Source organism: Ictidomys tridecemlineatus, chromosome X (assembly GCF_052094955.1).
Source record: "Ictidomys tridecemlineatus isolate mIctTri1 chromosome X, mIctTri1.hap1, whole genome shotgun sequence".
NCBI classification, from domain to species: Eukaryota; Metazoa; Chordata; class Mammalia; order Rodentia; family Sciuridae; genus Ictidomys; species Ictidomys tridecemlineatus.
The window spans coordinates 25,900,016-25,913,272 of record NC_135493.1 but is presented as its reverse complement, the minus strand read 5'-3'; the positions used below and the strand labels follow the sequence as shown (position 1 = coordinate 25,913,272).

The 13,257-nt window shown below is 34.4% G+C and overlaps 1 protein-coding gene across 5 annotated transcripts in view; it reads right to left on the bottom strand.

The window, feature by feature from the left end:
* Positions 1-13,257, bottom strand: part of Tenm1 (teneurin transmembrane protein 1) — a 780,422-nt gene that overhangs the window by 314,626 nt on the left and 452,539 nt on the right. The gene's annotated exons all lie outside the window — the stretch shown is intronic.

Here is a 13,257-nt window from a genome sequence, read left to right as displayed (position 1 = left end):
AGTATACTTCTCTTTACATATTTCAGCTTCCACATTATTATCTAGAATTTGATACTTTTACAGTTTTTTCAATGCTATTTTTTACATGATCAAATGAACAATTTAAAGTGGACATTTGCTGAAATTTGACAAATGCAATCACCTTTGCAAACTAAACCCCTATCAAGATCCAGAACATTCTCATTTTACTGGGAAGTTCCCTCTCATCTTTTCTAAGTACATTGCTATCTCCATTACCATATACAATCATTATTCTTTATTTTTTCCACTGAACATTCATATTGATTCTCATAGAACTTCATACAAATGGGGTCATGCTGCTGTCATATTTGAATTACTGCAGGATGATCATTGACTGTTTTGTAAATATTGTAATGTAGGTCTTTCATAAATTTTAGTGATATATTCACCTGGAAGGAGTTGCCAAAAACAAATAAGTGGAAGTGTTACGGTTTGGATAAGAGGTGCCTCCCCTCCAGAAGCTCATGAGTTATCCAATGTAGCAAAGTTCAGAGGTGAAGTGATTAGGTGATGACAGCCATAAACTTGAAAAGGCCACTGTACTGGGTGGTAATTGTACACAGATGGGACATGGCTGAAAGAAGTAGGTCTCCTCAACCCTTCCTTCCCTTTGCTTCCTGCATGCCATGATGTGAGCAGCATTCCTCTTTCAAACCCTTCTGTCATGATGTTCTGTCTCACTTCAGGCCCAGAGCAATGGAGTCAGCCAACCATGGACTGAACCTCTAAAACCATGAACCCAAAAGTAAATTTTTCTTCATCTAAGTTGTTCTTGTCAGGCATGTTTAGTCATAGTGACACAAACCCGACTAGCATGGAAAATATGTTTCTTTCTGCATATACTTTATGCCAACTGAAGGCAAGGTGCTATGTGTTGTGTTGAAGTCATTATCTCACTTAGTCTTCATTCATATGAAATAGGTCATGTTATTGTCTTCATTGTTTATTTAAGGAAATGAAGCCCTATAGATGTTAAGCAACTTGCATAAATTTATCTGGCAGGTGAATGGCAGAATTGGAACTCAAGTCATTTGGGCTCAAAAGTCCTTAATATTAACTACTCTACAGTGCCATCTGGGGCAAAGCACATTATGTTGCTACAATTAAATGTACAAAACAAAACCTCCTTGCTGAGCATCTATGTTCATCAAACAAATTCTTCTCAAGTTCAAGAGTCAAACTGACCACAACACAATAATTCTGAGTGACTTTAACACACCTCTTTCACCACTGGATAGATCTTCCAAACAAAAACTGAAGAAAGAAACTATACAACTCAATAATACAATCAATAACTTACACTTAACTGAGATAAATAGGATATTTCATCCTTAAACAAGTGAATATACTATCTTCTCAGCAGCACATAGATCCTTCTCTAAAATAGACCACATGTTATGCCACAAAGCAACTCTTAACAAATACAAAACAGTACAGATACTACGCTGCATTCTATCAGAACACAGCTTAATGAAATTAGAAATCAATGATAAAATAAAATTAAAAAAAACTACTTCAATACCTGGAGACTAAACAGTATGCTACTGAATGAATAATGGGTTGCAAAAGAAATCAATGAGGAAATTAAAAAATTCTTAGAGGCCAATGAGGACACAAATACAACATATCAAAATCTCTGGCACACTATGAAGGCAGTATTAAGAGGAAAGTACATCGCATAGAGTTAATTCCTTAAAAGAAGAAAAAGTCAACAAATAAATGACCGAACATTACATTTCAAAACCCTAGGAAAAGAAGAAATCAACACCAAAACAATAGAAGACAGGAAATAATTAAAATCAGAGATGAAATCAATGAAATTAAAACAAAAGAAATGATTGAAAAAATTGATAAAACAAAAAGCTGGTTCTTCAAAAATAAATAAATAAATAAAATTGACAAATCCTTAGTTATCCTAACAAAGAGAAGGAGAGAGAAAACTCAAACTACTAACATACGTGATGAAAAAGGAAATACCAGACACTTCAGACATACAGAAGATCATTAGAAATTATTTTGAAAACTTGTACTCCAGTAAAATAAAAAAACAATTTCAAAGGCATTGACAAATTTCTAGAGGCATATGAGTTGCCTAAATTGAATCAGGATGATATACACAATTTAAACAGATCAATTTCAACCAAGGAAATAGAACATGCCATCAGAAGCCTACCAACCAAGAAAAGCCCAAGACAGCTGAGTTCTAAAAAAAAAAAAACCTATAAAGAAGAACTAATACCTATACGCTACAAATTATTTTGTGAAATGGAAAAAGAGTAGGCACTTCCAAACTCATTGTATGAGGCCAATATTACCCTGATGCCAAAACTAGACAAAGACACATCAAAGAAAGAAAACTTCAGAACAATATCACTAATGAACACAGATGCAAAAATTCTCAATAAAATTCTGGCAAATTTAGGGGCTGGGGATGTGGCTCAAGCGGTAACGTGTTTGCCTGGCATGCGCGGGGCGCTGGGTTCGATCCTGAGCATCACATAAAAATAAAATAAAGATGTTGTGTCCACTGAAAACTAAAAAATAAATATTAAGAAATTCTCTCTCTCTCTCTCTCTCTCTCTCTCTCTCTCTCTCTCTCTCTCTCTCTCTCTCTCTCTCCTCTCTCTCTCTCCTCTAAAAAATATTCTGGCAAATTCTGGCAAATTTAATTAAAAACATATCAAAAAGATAGTGCACCATGATCAAGTGGGGTTCATCTCAGAGATGCAAGCTTAGTTCAACATATGAAAATCAATAAATGTAATACATCATATCAATAGAGTTAAAGATAAGAAACATATGATTATCTCAATAGATGCAGAAAAACAATTGACAAAATATAGCACCCCTTCATGTTCAAAACACTACAAAAACTAGGGATGACAGAAACATGTCTCAACATTGTAAAAGCTACCTATGTCAAGCTCCAGGCCAACATCATTCTAAATGCAGAAAAATTGAAAGCATTCCCTCTAAAAACTGGAACAAGACAGGGATGCCATCTTTTACCACTTCTATTTAACATAGTTCTTGAAACACTGGCCAGAACAATTAGACAGATGAAAGAAATTAAAGGGATACAGAGAGAAACAGAAGGACTCAAATTAGCACTATTTGCCAATGATATAATTCTATTCCTAGAAGACCCAAAAAATTCCACCAGAAAATTTCTAAAACTAGTAAATGAATTCAGCAAAGTAGTAGGATACAAAATCAACACCCATAAATCAATGGCAATTCTTTCCATCAGTGACAAATCCTCAGAAAGAGAAACTAGGAAAACTACTCATTTACAATAGCCTCAAAAAAAAAATACTTGGGAATCAACCCAGCAAAAGAGGTGAAAGACCTCTACAATGAAAACTACAGAACGCTAAGGAAAGAAATTAAAGAAGTCCTTAGAAGATGGAAAGATCTCCCTTGTTCTTGGATAGGCAGAAAAAATATTGTCAAAATGACCATACTACCAAAAGCACTATACAGATTCAATGCCATCCCAATCAAAATCCCAATGGTGTTCTTCATATAAATAGAAAAAGCAGTCATGAAATTCGTCTGGAAAAATAAGAGACCTGAAATAGCTAAAGCAATCCTTAGCAAGAACAGTGAAGCAGGTAGCATCACTATGCCAGACCTTAAACTATTATACTGCAGAGCAAGAATAACAAAAACAGCCTGATACTGGCACCAAACTAGACTGGTAGAAATAAATGCCACCTTTTTTTAATCCATTCATCTATTGAAGGACATCTAGGTTGGTTCCACATTCCAGCTATTGTGAATTGTGCTGCTATAAACATTGATGTGGCTGTGACCCTGTAGTATGCTCTTTTTAGGTCTTTTGGGTATAGTCTGAGAAGGGGAATAGCTGTGTCAAATGGTGATTCCATTCCCAGCTTTCCAAGAAATCTCCATACTGCTTTCCAAATTGGCCGCACCAGTTTGCAGTCCCACAAGCAATGTACAAGAGTACCCTTTTCCCCACATTCTCTCCAGCACTTGTTGTTGTTGGACTTCATTATGACTGCTAATCTTACTGGAGTGAGATGGTATCTTAGGGTGGTTTTAATTTTCATTTCTCTGACTGCTAGAGATGGTGAGTATTTTTTCACGTATTTGTTGATTGACTGTATATCCTCTTCTGAGAAGTGTGTGTTCAAGTCCTTGGCCCATTTGTTGATTGGGTTATTTGTTTTTTTTTTATTGTTTAACTTTTTGAGTTCTTTGTATACTCTAGAGATTAGAGCTCTATCTGATGTTTGAGGGGTAAAAACTTGTTCCCAGGATGTAGGCTCCCTATTCACCTCACATATTATTTCTCTTGCTGAGAAAAACCTTTTTAGTTTGAATTCATCCCATTTTTTGATTCTTGGTTTTAACTCTTGTGCTATAGGTGTCTTATTAAGGAATTTGGGCCTGCTCCCACGTGATGAAGATTAGGGCCAACTTTATCTTCAATGGAATATTACTCAGCACTAAAAAATAACAAGATCATGGCATTTGCAGGGAAATGGATGGCATTAGAGCAGATTATGCTAAGTGAAGTTAGCCAATCCCTAAAAAACAAATGCCAAATGTCTTCTCTGATATGAGGGGGGTGACTCAAAATGGGATAGGGAGGAAGAGCATGAGAAGAAGACTACCACTAAATAGAGAAGAGAGGTGAGAGGGAAAAAGAGGGAGAAGGGGAGTTGCACAGAAGATGGAAGGAGAACCTCATTGTTATACAGAATACATGTATGATGTAGTGATGAGAAAAAGAAAAAAAAGTGTGTCACATTAGATTTGATAGAGAGAAAGGATGGGAGGGGAGGGGAGGAGTAGGTGGGATAGGAAGGGCAGCAGAATAGAATAGACAATATGATTGATGTATGTATATAGGTGACTGTATGACTAATGTGATTCTGCAATCTGTACAATTAGAAAAATGAGAAATTATACCCCAATGATTCAAATGTATGAATTGCCAAGATCATTGTAATGTCATGTGTAGCTAATAAAAAAACAATTAAAAAAAAGAAGGGTAAACATGAAAAAATCAGCCATCTCATTAATTACCCAAGATGAAAAATAGGTCCTTGTCACTACATTAAAATATAGATTACAGGAAAAATCACTAAATATAGAATGTTGTGTTTCTAAAATCTTATGGAAGAAAAATATTCCAATAGATATTTTATTTTCTAGAAAACACTAAAATTTAAAGTTATCCATAAAAAATAGACTGGTAGACCAATGATACAGAATAGAGGACATAAGAGACTAACCCACAAAATCACAACTATCTTGTATTAGACAAAGGTGCCAAAAACATGCACTGGAGAAAAGATAGCATCTTCAACAAATGGTGCTGGGAAAACTGGAAATCCATATGCAACAAAATGAAATTAAACGCTTAACTCTCACCATGCACAAAACTCAACTCAAAGTGGATCAAATACTTCAGAATACAACCAGAGACCTTGTGTCTAATAGAAGAAAAAGTAGGACCAAATCTCCATAGTATCTCCTCAGCAAGAGAAACAATCTATGAGGTAAATAGAGAGTTTTCAACTTGGGATAAAATCTTTACCCCTCACACATCAGATAGAGCACTAATCTCTAGGGTATATAAAGAACTCAAAAAGCTAAGCACCAGCCCCAGAGGCCGGTTAGCTCAGCTGGTTAGAAAAAGCTAAGCACCAGGAAAAAAAAAGAAAAACAAATCACCCAATCAATAAATGGGCCAAGGACTTGAATAGACACTTCTCAGAAGAGGATATACAATTAATCAACAAAGATAGGAAAAAATGCTCAACATCTCTAGCAATTAGAGAAATGCAAATCAAAACTACTCTAAGATTTCATCTCACTCCAGTCAGAATAGCAGCTATTAAGAATACAAGAACAATAAATGTTGGTGAGGATGTGGGGGAAAGGCACACTCATACATTGCTGGTGGGACTGCAAATTGGTGCACCAAATATGGAAAGCAGTATGGAGATTCCTTGGAAAGCTGGAAATGGAACCACCATTTCCTAGGTCTACACCCAAAGGACTTAAAAACTGCATACTACAGGGACACAGCCACATCAATGTTTATAGCAGCTCAATTCACAATAGCTATACTGTGGAACCAACCTAGATGCCCTTCAGTGGATGAATGGATAAAGAAAATGTGGTATATATACACAATGGAATATTAGTCAGCATTAAAAGATAATAAAATGATGGCATTTGCAGATAAATAGAAGACGTTGGAGAAGATATTGTTAAGTGAAGTTAGCCAATCCCCAAAAAACAAATGCTAAATGTTTTCTCTGATATAGGAGGCTGATTTATAGTGGGGTAGGGAGGGGAAGCATGGGAGGAATAGATGAACTCTAGATAGGGCAGAGGGGTGGGAGGGGAAAGGAAGGAACACAGGGGTGGGAAAGGCAGTGAAATCAGATGGACATTATTACCCTAAGTACATTTATGAACACATGAATGGTGGGACTCTGCTTTGTGTACAACCAGAGATATGAAAAATTATGCTATATATGTGTAATATGAATTGTAATACATTCTGCTCTCCTATATAACAAATTAGAGTGAAAAAGTAAATAAAAATGAAAAAATAACCTCCTTGCTAAGTAAAAAGCCAACATTACTCTGTACATGTAACCTATGCCCCAAAGCATAAATCACTGAGTGATTTTAAGAATGATTTCTAGATTCCAATATTTAAAGAACAAGAGCATAGGCATTCAAAGGGGAAAAACACAACTCTACATGCCAGTTAATGAGAAATATCCACGATAGAGAATTTTGATTTTGTATTCCTAGATTAAAAAAAATTTTAAAGGGCTGAGTAGCAGGGGGGAATTGAGATTCACAAGTCATTCTGGAAGGGAATTTGGCATTATGTACCAAAGATTTTAAATATATATTCATTAGTTTACACAGTAACTATGCGTATAGGCATTTATTTTCAGGAAAAAACATGTATGGCAATGTACATAAAAATCATTCATTGCAGTGTTATTTATAATAACAAAAATCCCCACCTAATAATGATTGGTATTTTATTAAATCAATTATTTTACAAACACAGAATTCTATACAACTATTTGAGATCATGTTGTAAAAGAATATCTGTTCACTAGGAGGAATGTTTATAAATATTGCCTAGTGAAGGAAGTCAGGCCATAATCTTTCAAACAAAAAAGTCTATGTGTTTATGGAAAAATAATATTTTGTGTTATGTTTGGATGGGAGGGTTGTTTCCTGAACTTTTCTGTCTTGAACTTGTATTGATTTTGTAACTAAGATAAAAAAGATTGGTGGGGAGGGAAGTGGAAAATCTGCTGGACAGCACCAACTACCCAATAGTTGCTTCTATTTAAGTGGACATGATTTATTGAGCACCTAGAAAGGTCAGGCATCAGCTTATGCAATTTATATGCATTATTTTGATACTCATATGTCTGAAAAATTGATACTATTATCCTAATCTTACAGATGATTAATCTGAGACTCAAAGAGGTTTAATAGAAGTAGAGTGGAAGTAATAATAATTATCGTAATACTGATGAGAGATGACATTTGAGTGCTTGCTTGTGCCACACATTGTTTTAAATATTCCACAAAACATTTTATCATTTAATCTTTTCAACAACTTTATTACAGTTAGTGTCTTCATTTTCTGGAGGGACAAACAAAACACAAAGAAATTAAGTATCTTTCCCATGGTTCTGCATCTAGTAACTGGTAGAACCAAAATTCAAACCCAGACAAACTGGCTCCAGAGGCATTGTTTTCAACTAATACACTACAATACTTCTGCTAGGTTGTGCAGGTAGAGAGTACATTAAGACTTGAATCCAGGCCTGTCAAGGCACAGGAAAAGCATGCCTTGTATAGAATTTGGCATTTAGGTTTTATTGAATTGAGCCACATTATTACCTTGTTCCCTTTGGGACTAATGGCAAGACTGTGATAATAAGGGCTTACAGAATCAGAATTGGAAGAAACATCTTAGAAACCATCCAGAAACCCAATTCCTTCCCTTTTCAGTTAGAGTACCTTAGACCCAGAAGATCAAAGTGATTTACCTAAAAATGACATAGTTTGTTAAGCACATGGATAAAATTGGTTATCTGGAATTTCCAAAATGGTATTTTTCTGTTGCTCTATTATTACTTGTCCTGCAGAATCTTCAACAGATTAGTACCAGGTTCTATTCACCTGGGTTAACTGACCAGGATCAACAAATATTATTGATTTAAACAGTACTATATAACATATGCCTATTCTTTTGTTTGTGACATGTTCTTGCAGTAAGATTTAAAGACCATCCTAATTATTTTGGATGCATGGGTAAGTATTACAAAGAAGCTACCTTTTAGTTAATGAGAAGCTAAAAGAGTTATTGCTACTTCTAAAGGCACCTAAATTATCCCCAGGATGAAGAAATAATATATAAATAGTAATAAGAATAACTATATTTTATTGAAGAAGTGACTCATAACATTGTGCTCTTTTCATTTGATTGTGCTTCCTTTTTCAGGCTTTGAAATAATCTCATCTGTGCCATAAAGAGGAAGATTTCTTCTTTAATGTCTGCTTAGCAATCCCAGCCTGTGTTTTCCCCTCTGGCCATCTGATTTACTAGTAAGCAAGAAGTGTAGTACTTTGCAGGCAGCATAGTGGAGTCGCCTTCCTAACTCCCTGCCCCTGCCCATGGTTACTTTAGAGGTGACAAAATGTCACTTACATATAGTTAATCCTATAAAGCAACACTCTGATATGTTCATATGGGAAGTTTAACAGTATGAGGATGTTTTACTCAATGTTTGGAGACAAAATCTTCAATTCTTTGCATATTTATGAAAGCAAACAATTGGATTTTTGAGAAAATGTAAGTGGTCCAATGTGTCGATATTGATTTGGTTTGGTATATAATTAAGAGGTAGAAGAAAGACAAAGAAAGAAAGAATTGTTGGCTATTATGATGGCAATTACAAGCAATAATCAATATCCCTGAGCACTGTAATTTCATCTGATGTACACTAAAGGATTTCCAAATGCAGTTTCATAAGTAAAATATTACAACATAATGAATAAATTCAACACTGGTCACAGCAGAGCAACATTTAAACTAATTCATATTTGAGTGGAATCCAAATTACAGTCCTTGGTGAGGGTAGATAATAAAGTGAATTCATATAGTATGATCCTTATTTTCTTATTAACAAGCTCAGATTAAGATTCTATGCTGAAAGTGATCTATATACTTTGATGTTCATCATGAAAAATAGCAATGAAAATGCTAGGTAGTGTCATAGGCTTTGCGGTCCATTGTTGGAAAGTGAAATCAGTGCCTAATATGCTTTCCTAGTCCTTGAAAAAAGTAGGAGCATAAAGACAAATGTTCAGTGCTAGACTTCAGCTATGTGCTCATAAAATCAGATCATCTATCTAAGCACATTGCTTTTCCCTGGAGATCTGAAGATATACTAAAATGTTGCTATCAATTTCATACAATTGGGTTTTTTCCACAGACCAAATGATAAAAATGCAGTTCAAGAGTTTATGTGTAAGTAGTACTCTTCTTTGCATCTGTTTTAATATTCAACTTCAAATTTAAAAAGGAAAAGCAAGATATTGCCAAAAGGAAATGGGCATATAAGGAAATTGAAAAAAAAATCTTCAAAACTGATGAGACCCAGTGGTGGTAAATGGGGATATAATAAATGTTCTTGTAAGGATTTTAAAATCTTCTATTAAAAAGGGGAAACATACTATCTCTTTTTAAACCCCTCATACAACATAAATCCCTCATACTACATAATTATGAGGGTATCTGTTAGCATTAAATAATGTGATTTAATGTGGCACTTAAAATTATACAGAAGCAGAAATCTACAGCTTTTTAACAACAGATGCATAAATAACCAGTATTTTTTTCTTTTTTTAAAATTTTTTTAGATGTTGATGAACCTTTATTTTATTCATTTATTTATATGTGGTGCTGAGAATCAAACTCAGTGCCTCATACATGCAAGAAAAGCATTCTACCACTGAACCATCCAGCCCTGTATTTTTTCTTTCACATTTCACAAACATTCTTGTGTAACACAAAGCTAAACCTATATTCCTGTAGTTATAAGCATTTGACTCATTGTTATACCCAGAGGAAGGAATTCAATTTGTTTTTAGAAGAAGCTGAACTTGATTTTTAAAAAAAGATATAAAGGTCCAAATCACATTTGGATAAGGTAGTAGAATTTGGATATTTGCTTATTTTTTTAAATTATTAAATGCATTTTAATATGATAAAAAACCATGTGACACAAAATTTACCATCTTAAGCATTTCAAGCATATACTCCAGTAATGTTAAGGATATTCACATTGTTGTGCAATAGATCTCTGGAACTTTCTTACAAATCTGAAACACTATACCCATTAAAAACTCCTTTTTCCTTTCCCCTGGCAACCACCATTCCACTCTTTTAAAAAATTATTTGACTACTTTACATATTTCATATAATTGGAATCATACTGTATTTATATTTCTGTGCTCTGTTTATTTCACTTAAGATAATAACACATGACAGATTTTTTTCCCTTTGTAAGGCCAAATAATATTCCACCATGGGTCTGTATCACATTCTGTTTATCTGTTCATCCACTGATGGACACTTAGGTTGCTTGTGCCTCTTGGCTTTTGAGAACAGTGTTTCTATGAATATAGTGGCATGGATATCTCTTCAGGGTCTGCTTTTAATTCGTTGGGATAAATACACAGAAGTGGGATTGCTAGATCATATGGCAGTACTGTTTTCATATTTCTGAGAAACTTTCATGCCATTTTCCTCAGTGATTGCTATTTTTTAATCCCACCAACTGTGTAAAAAGGTTCCATTTCTCCACATCTTCTTTAATGTCCATTATTATTATTATTATTATTATTATTATTATTATTATTATGTTTTTTGTAGTGTACCATCCTAATGGGTAAGGCAACATCTCATTGTGGTTTCAATTTGTACTTATCTGACTAGTAGTGTTGACCATCTTCATATATTTGTTGGCCATTTGTACAATATCTTTGGAGAAATGTCTATTCATAGGTATTTATTATAATGCCTTCAAATAACACATGCAAATAAAGAAAATATTATTTGGGATCTGCTACATTTTCTTCTCTGACAAGGATATCTAGTGTTGTTTTGTGGAAAAGGATGATTCCTAGCCAATTATCAACCTCAACATCCATAATTTTTCCATTCCTGATACTCCTTTTAAGAAAAAATATTCCTAAAGAGCATTTATCTAGGGGCTGTGGCTGTGGCTCAGTGGTACAGTGCTCACCTAGCATGCATGAGGCACTGGGTTCTATCCTCAGCACCACATAAAAATAAAGATATTGTGTCCACCTAAAATTTAAGAATAAATATTTTTTAAAAAGAGTATTTATCTAAATTCTTCTTGAGCTTAACTGTATTATCAGTTTAGAAAACACCCTGAATTATCAAATTGTACTCCTCTACTAACAGAATCATAGGGGAGGATTTTGATTTGTTCTAGGATTCTACCTTTATCTGCACATCTTCTCTAAACCTTATATGTCAAATGTGGGGGATTAAAAAAAGAATACAAGAACGATTAGTAGAGTACATAGAGGGGGATGAAGAGAAAGGAGGGGTTAGGAAAAGGAAAGACAGTAGAATGAATGTGATACAACTTTCCTACATACATATATGCAAAAAGATCAGTATAATAGAGGGAAACAAACAGCAGAAGGGAGGAAGGGAAGTAAAGGGAAACTACCGGGGATGAATTAGAGCAAATTTTATTCCATGTTCTTATGATTATGTCAAAATAAATTCTATTGTCATGTATAACTAAAATGAACCAATAAAAATATATACTTTGTCATTCATTATTTTAAGATAAAAAGAGTTTTAATGTACCTATTGATGGTTTAATTTTCTGAGTATTAAGTCTTAGCTTTCTAATCTGTTCTCAAATGGAAATACTCTATAGTCTTTATTAGTGTTCATGTAATTTTACAAGTGTGTTATTCAATAGCAGAAGCAATATCTGCACTACTTCATCAACTTCCCCTAAGTTTCATATGTCTTGAAGGCCAGAAACAGGTTTTAATTTCTAGTATGGTATCATTTACTTTAAAGGTATAGGAGACATCAATGTTTATGGCAGTTCAACTCACAATAACTATGGAACCAACCTAGATGCCCTTCAACAGATGAATGGATAAAGAAAATGGGGTATATACACACAATGGAATATTACTCAGCCTTAAAGAAGAATGAAATTATGGCATTTGCCAGGAAATGGATGGAACTGGAGAATATTACGCTAAGTCAAATAAGCCAATCTCAAAAAACCAAAGGTTGACTGCTTTCTCTGAGATGAGGATGCTAATTCATATTAGTTGAGATAATAGAAGTACTTTGGATTAAATAGAGGGGAGTAAAAGGAGGGGAGGGGGTATGGAGGTAGGAATGACAGTAGAATTAATCAGACACTATTACCTTGTGTGCATATATGACAACATGGCCAATGTAATTCTACATCATGTACAACCAGAAGGCATGAAAAGTTATACTCCATTTATGTATGATGTGCAAAATGCATTCTACTGCTATGTATAACTTATTAGAACAGAAAAGAAAGTCTAGAAGAAATATTTATTAATTTGTGTGATAGTTTTCCTTCTTTTCAAAGGCTCTTGTTTCACTGTGCAGAATTAATGAAGCTGGGGACTTTAAAAAAAAAAGTTTCTTCTCAGCAACAGAAACAATCTGTGAGGTGAATAGAGAGCCCACATCTTGGGATCAAATCTTTAGCCCTCACACATCAGATATAGCACTAATCTCTAGGGTGTATAAAGAACTCAAAAAGCTCAACACCAAAAAAACAAATAACTCAATGAATAAATGGGCCAAGGACCTTAAGAGACACTTCTCAGAAGAGGATATACAATCAATCAACAAATATATGAAAAATGTTCATCATCACTATCAATTAGAGAAATGCAAATCAAAACTACTCTAAGATTTCATCTCATTTCAGTCAGAATGGCAGCTATTATGAACACACAAACAACATAAGTGTTGGCGAGGATGTGGGGGGGAAAGGTACACTCATACACTGCTGGTGGGACTGAAAATTGATGCAGCCAATATGGAAAGCAGTATGGAGATTTCTTGCAAAATTGGAAATGGAACCACCATTTGATCCA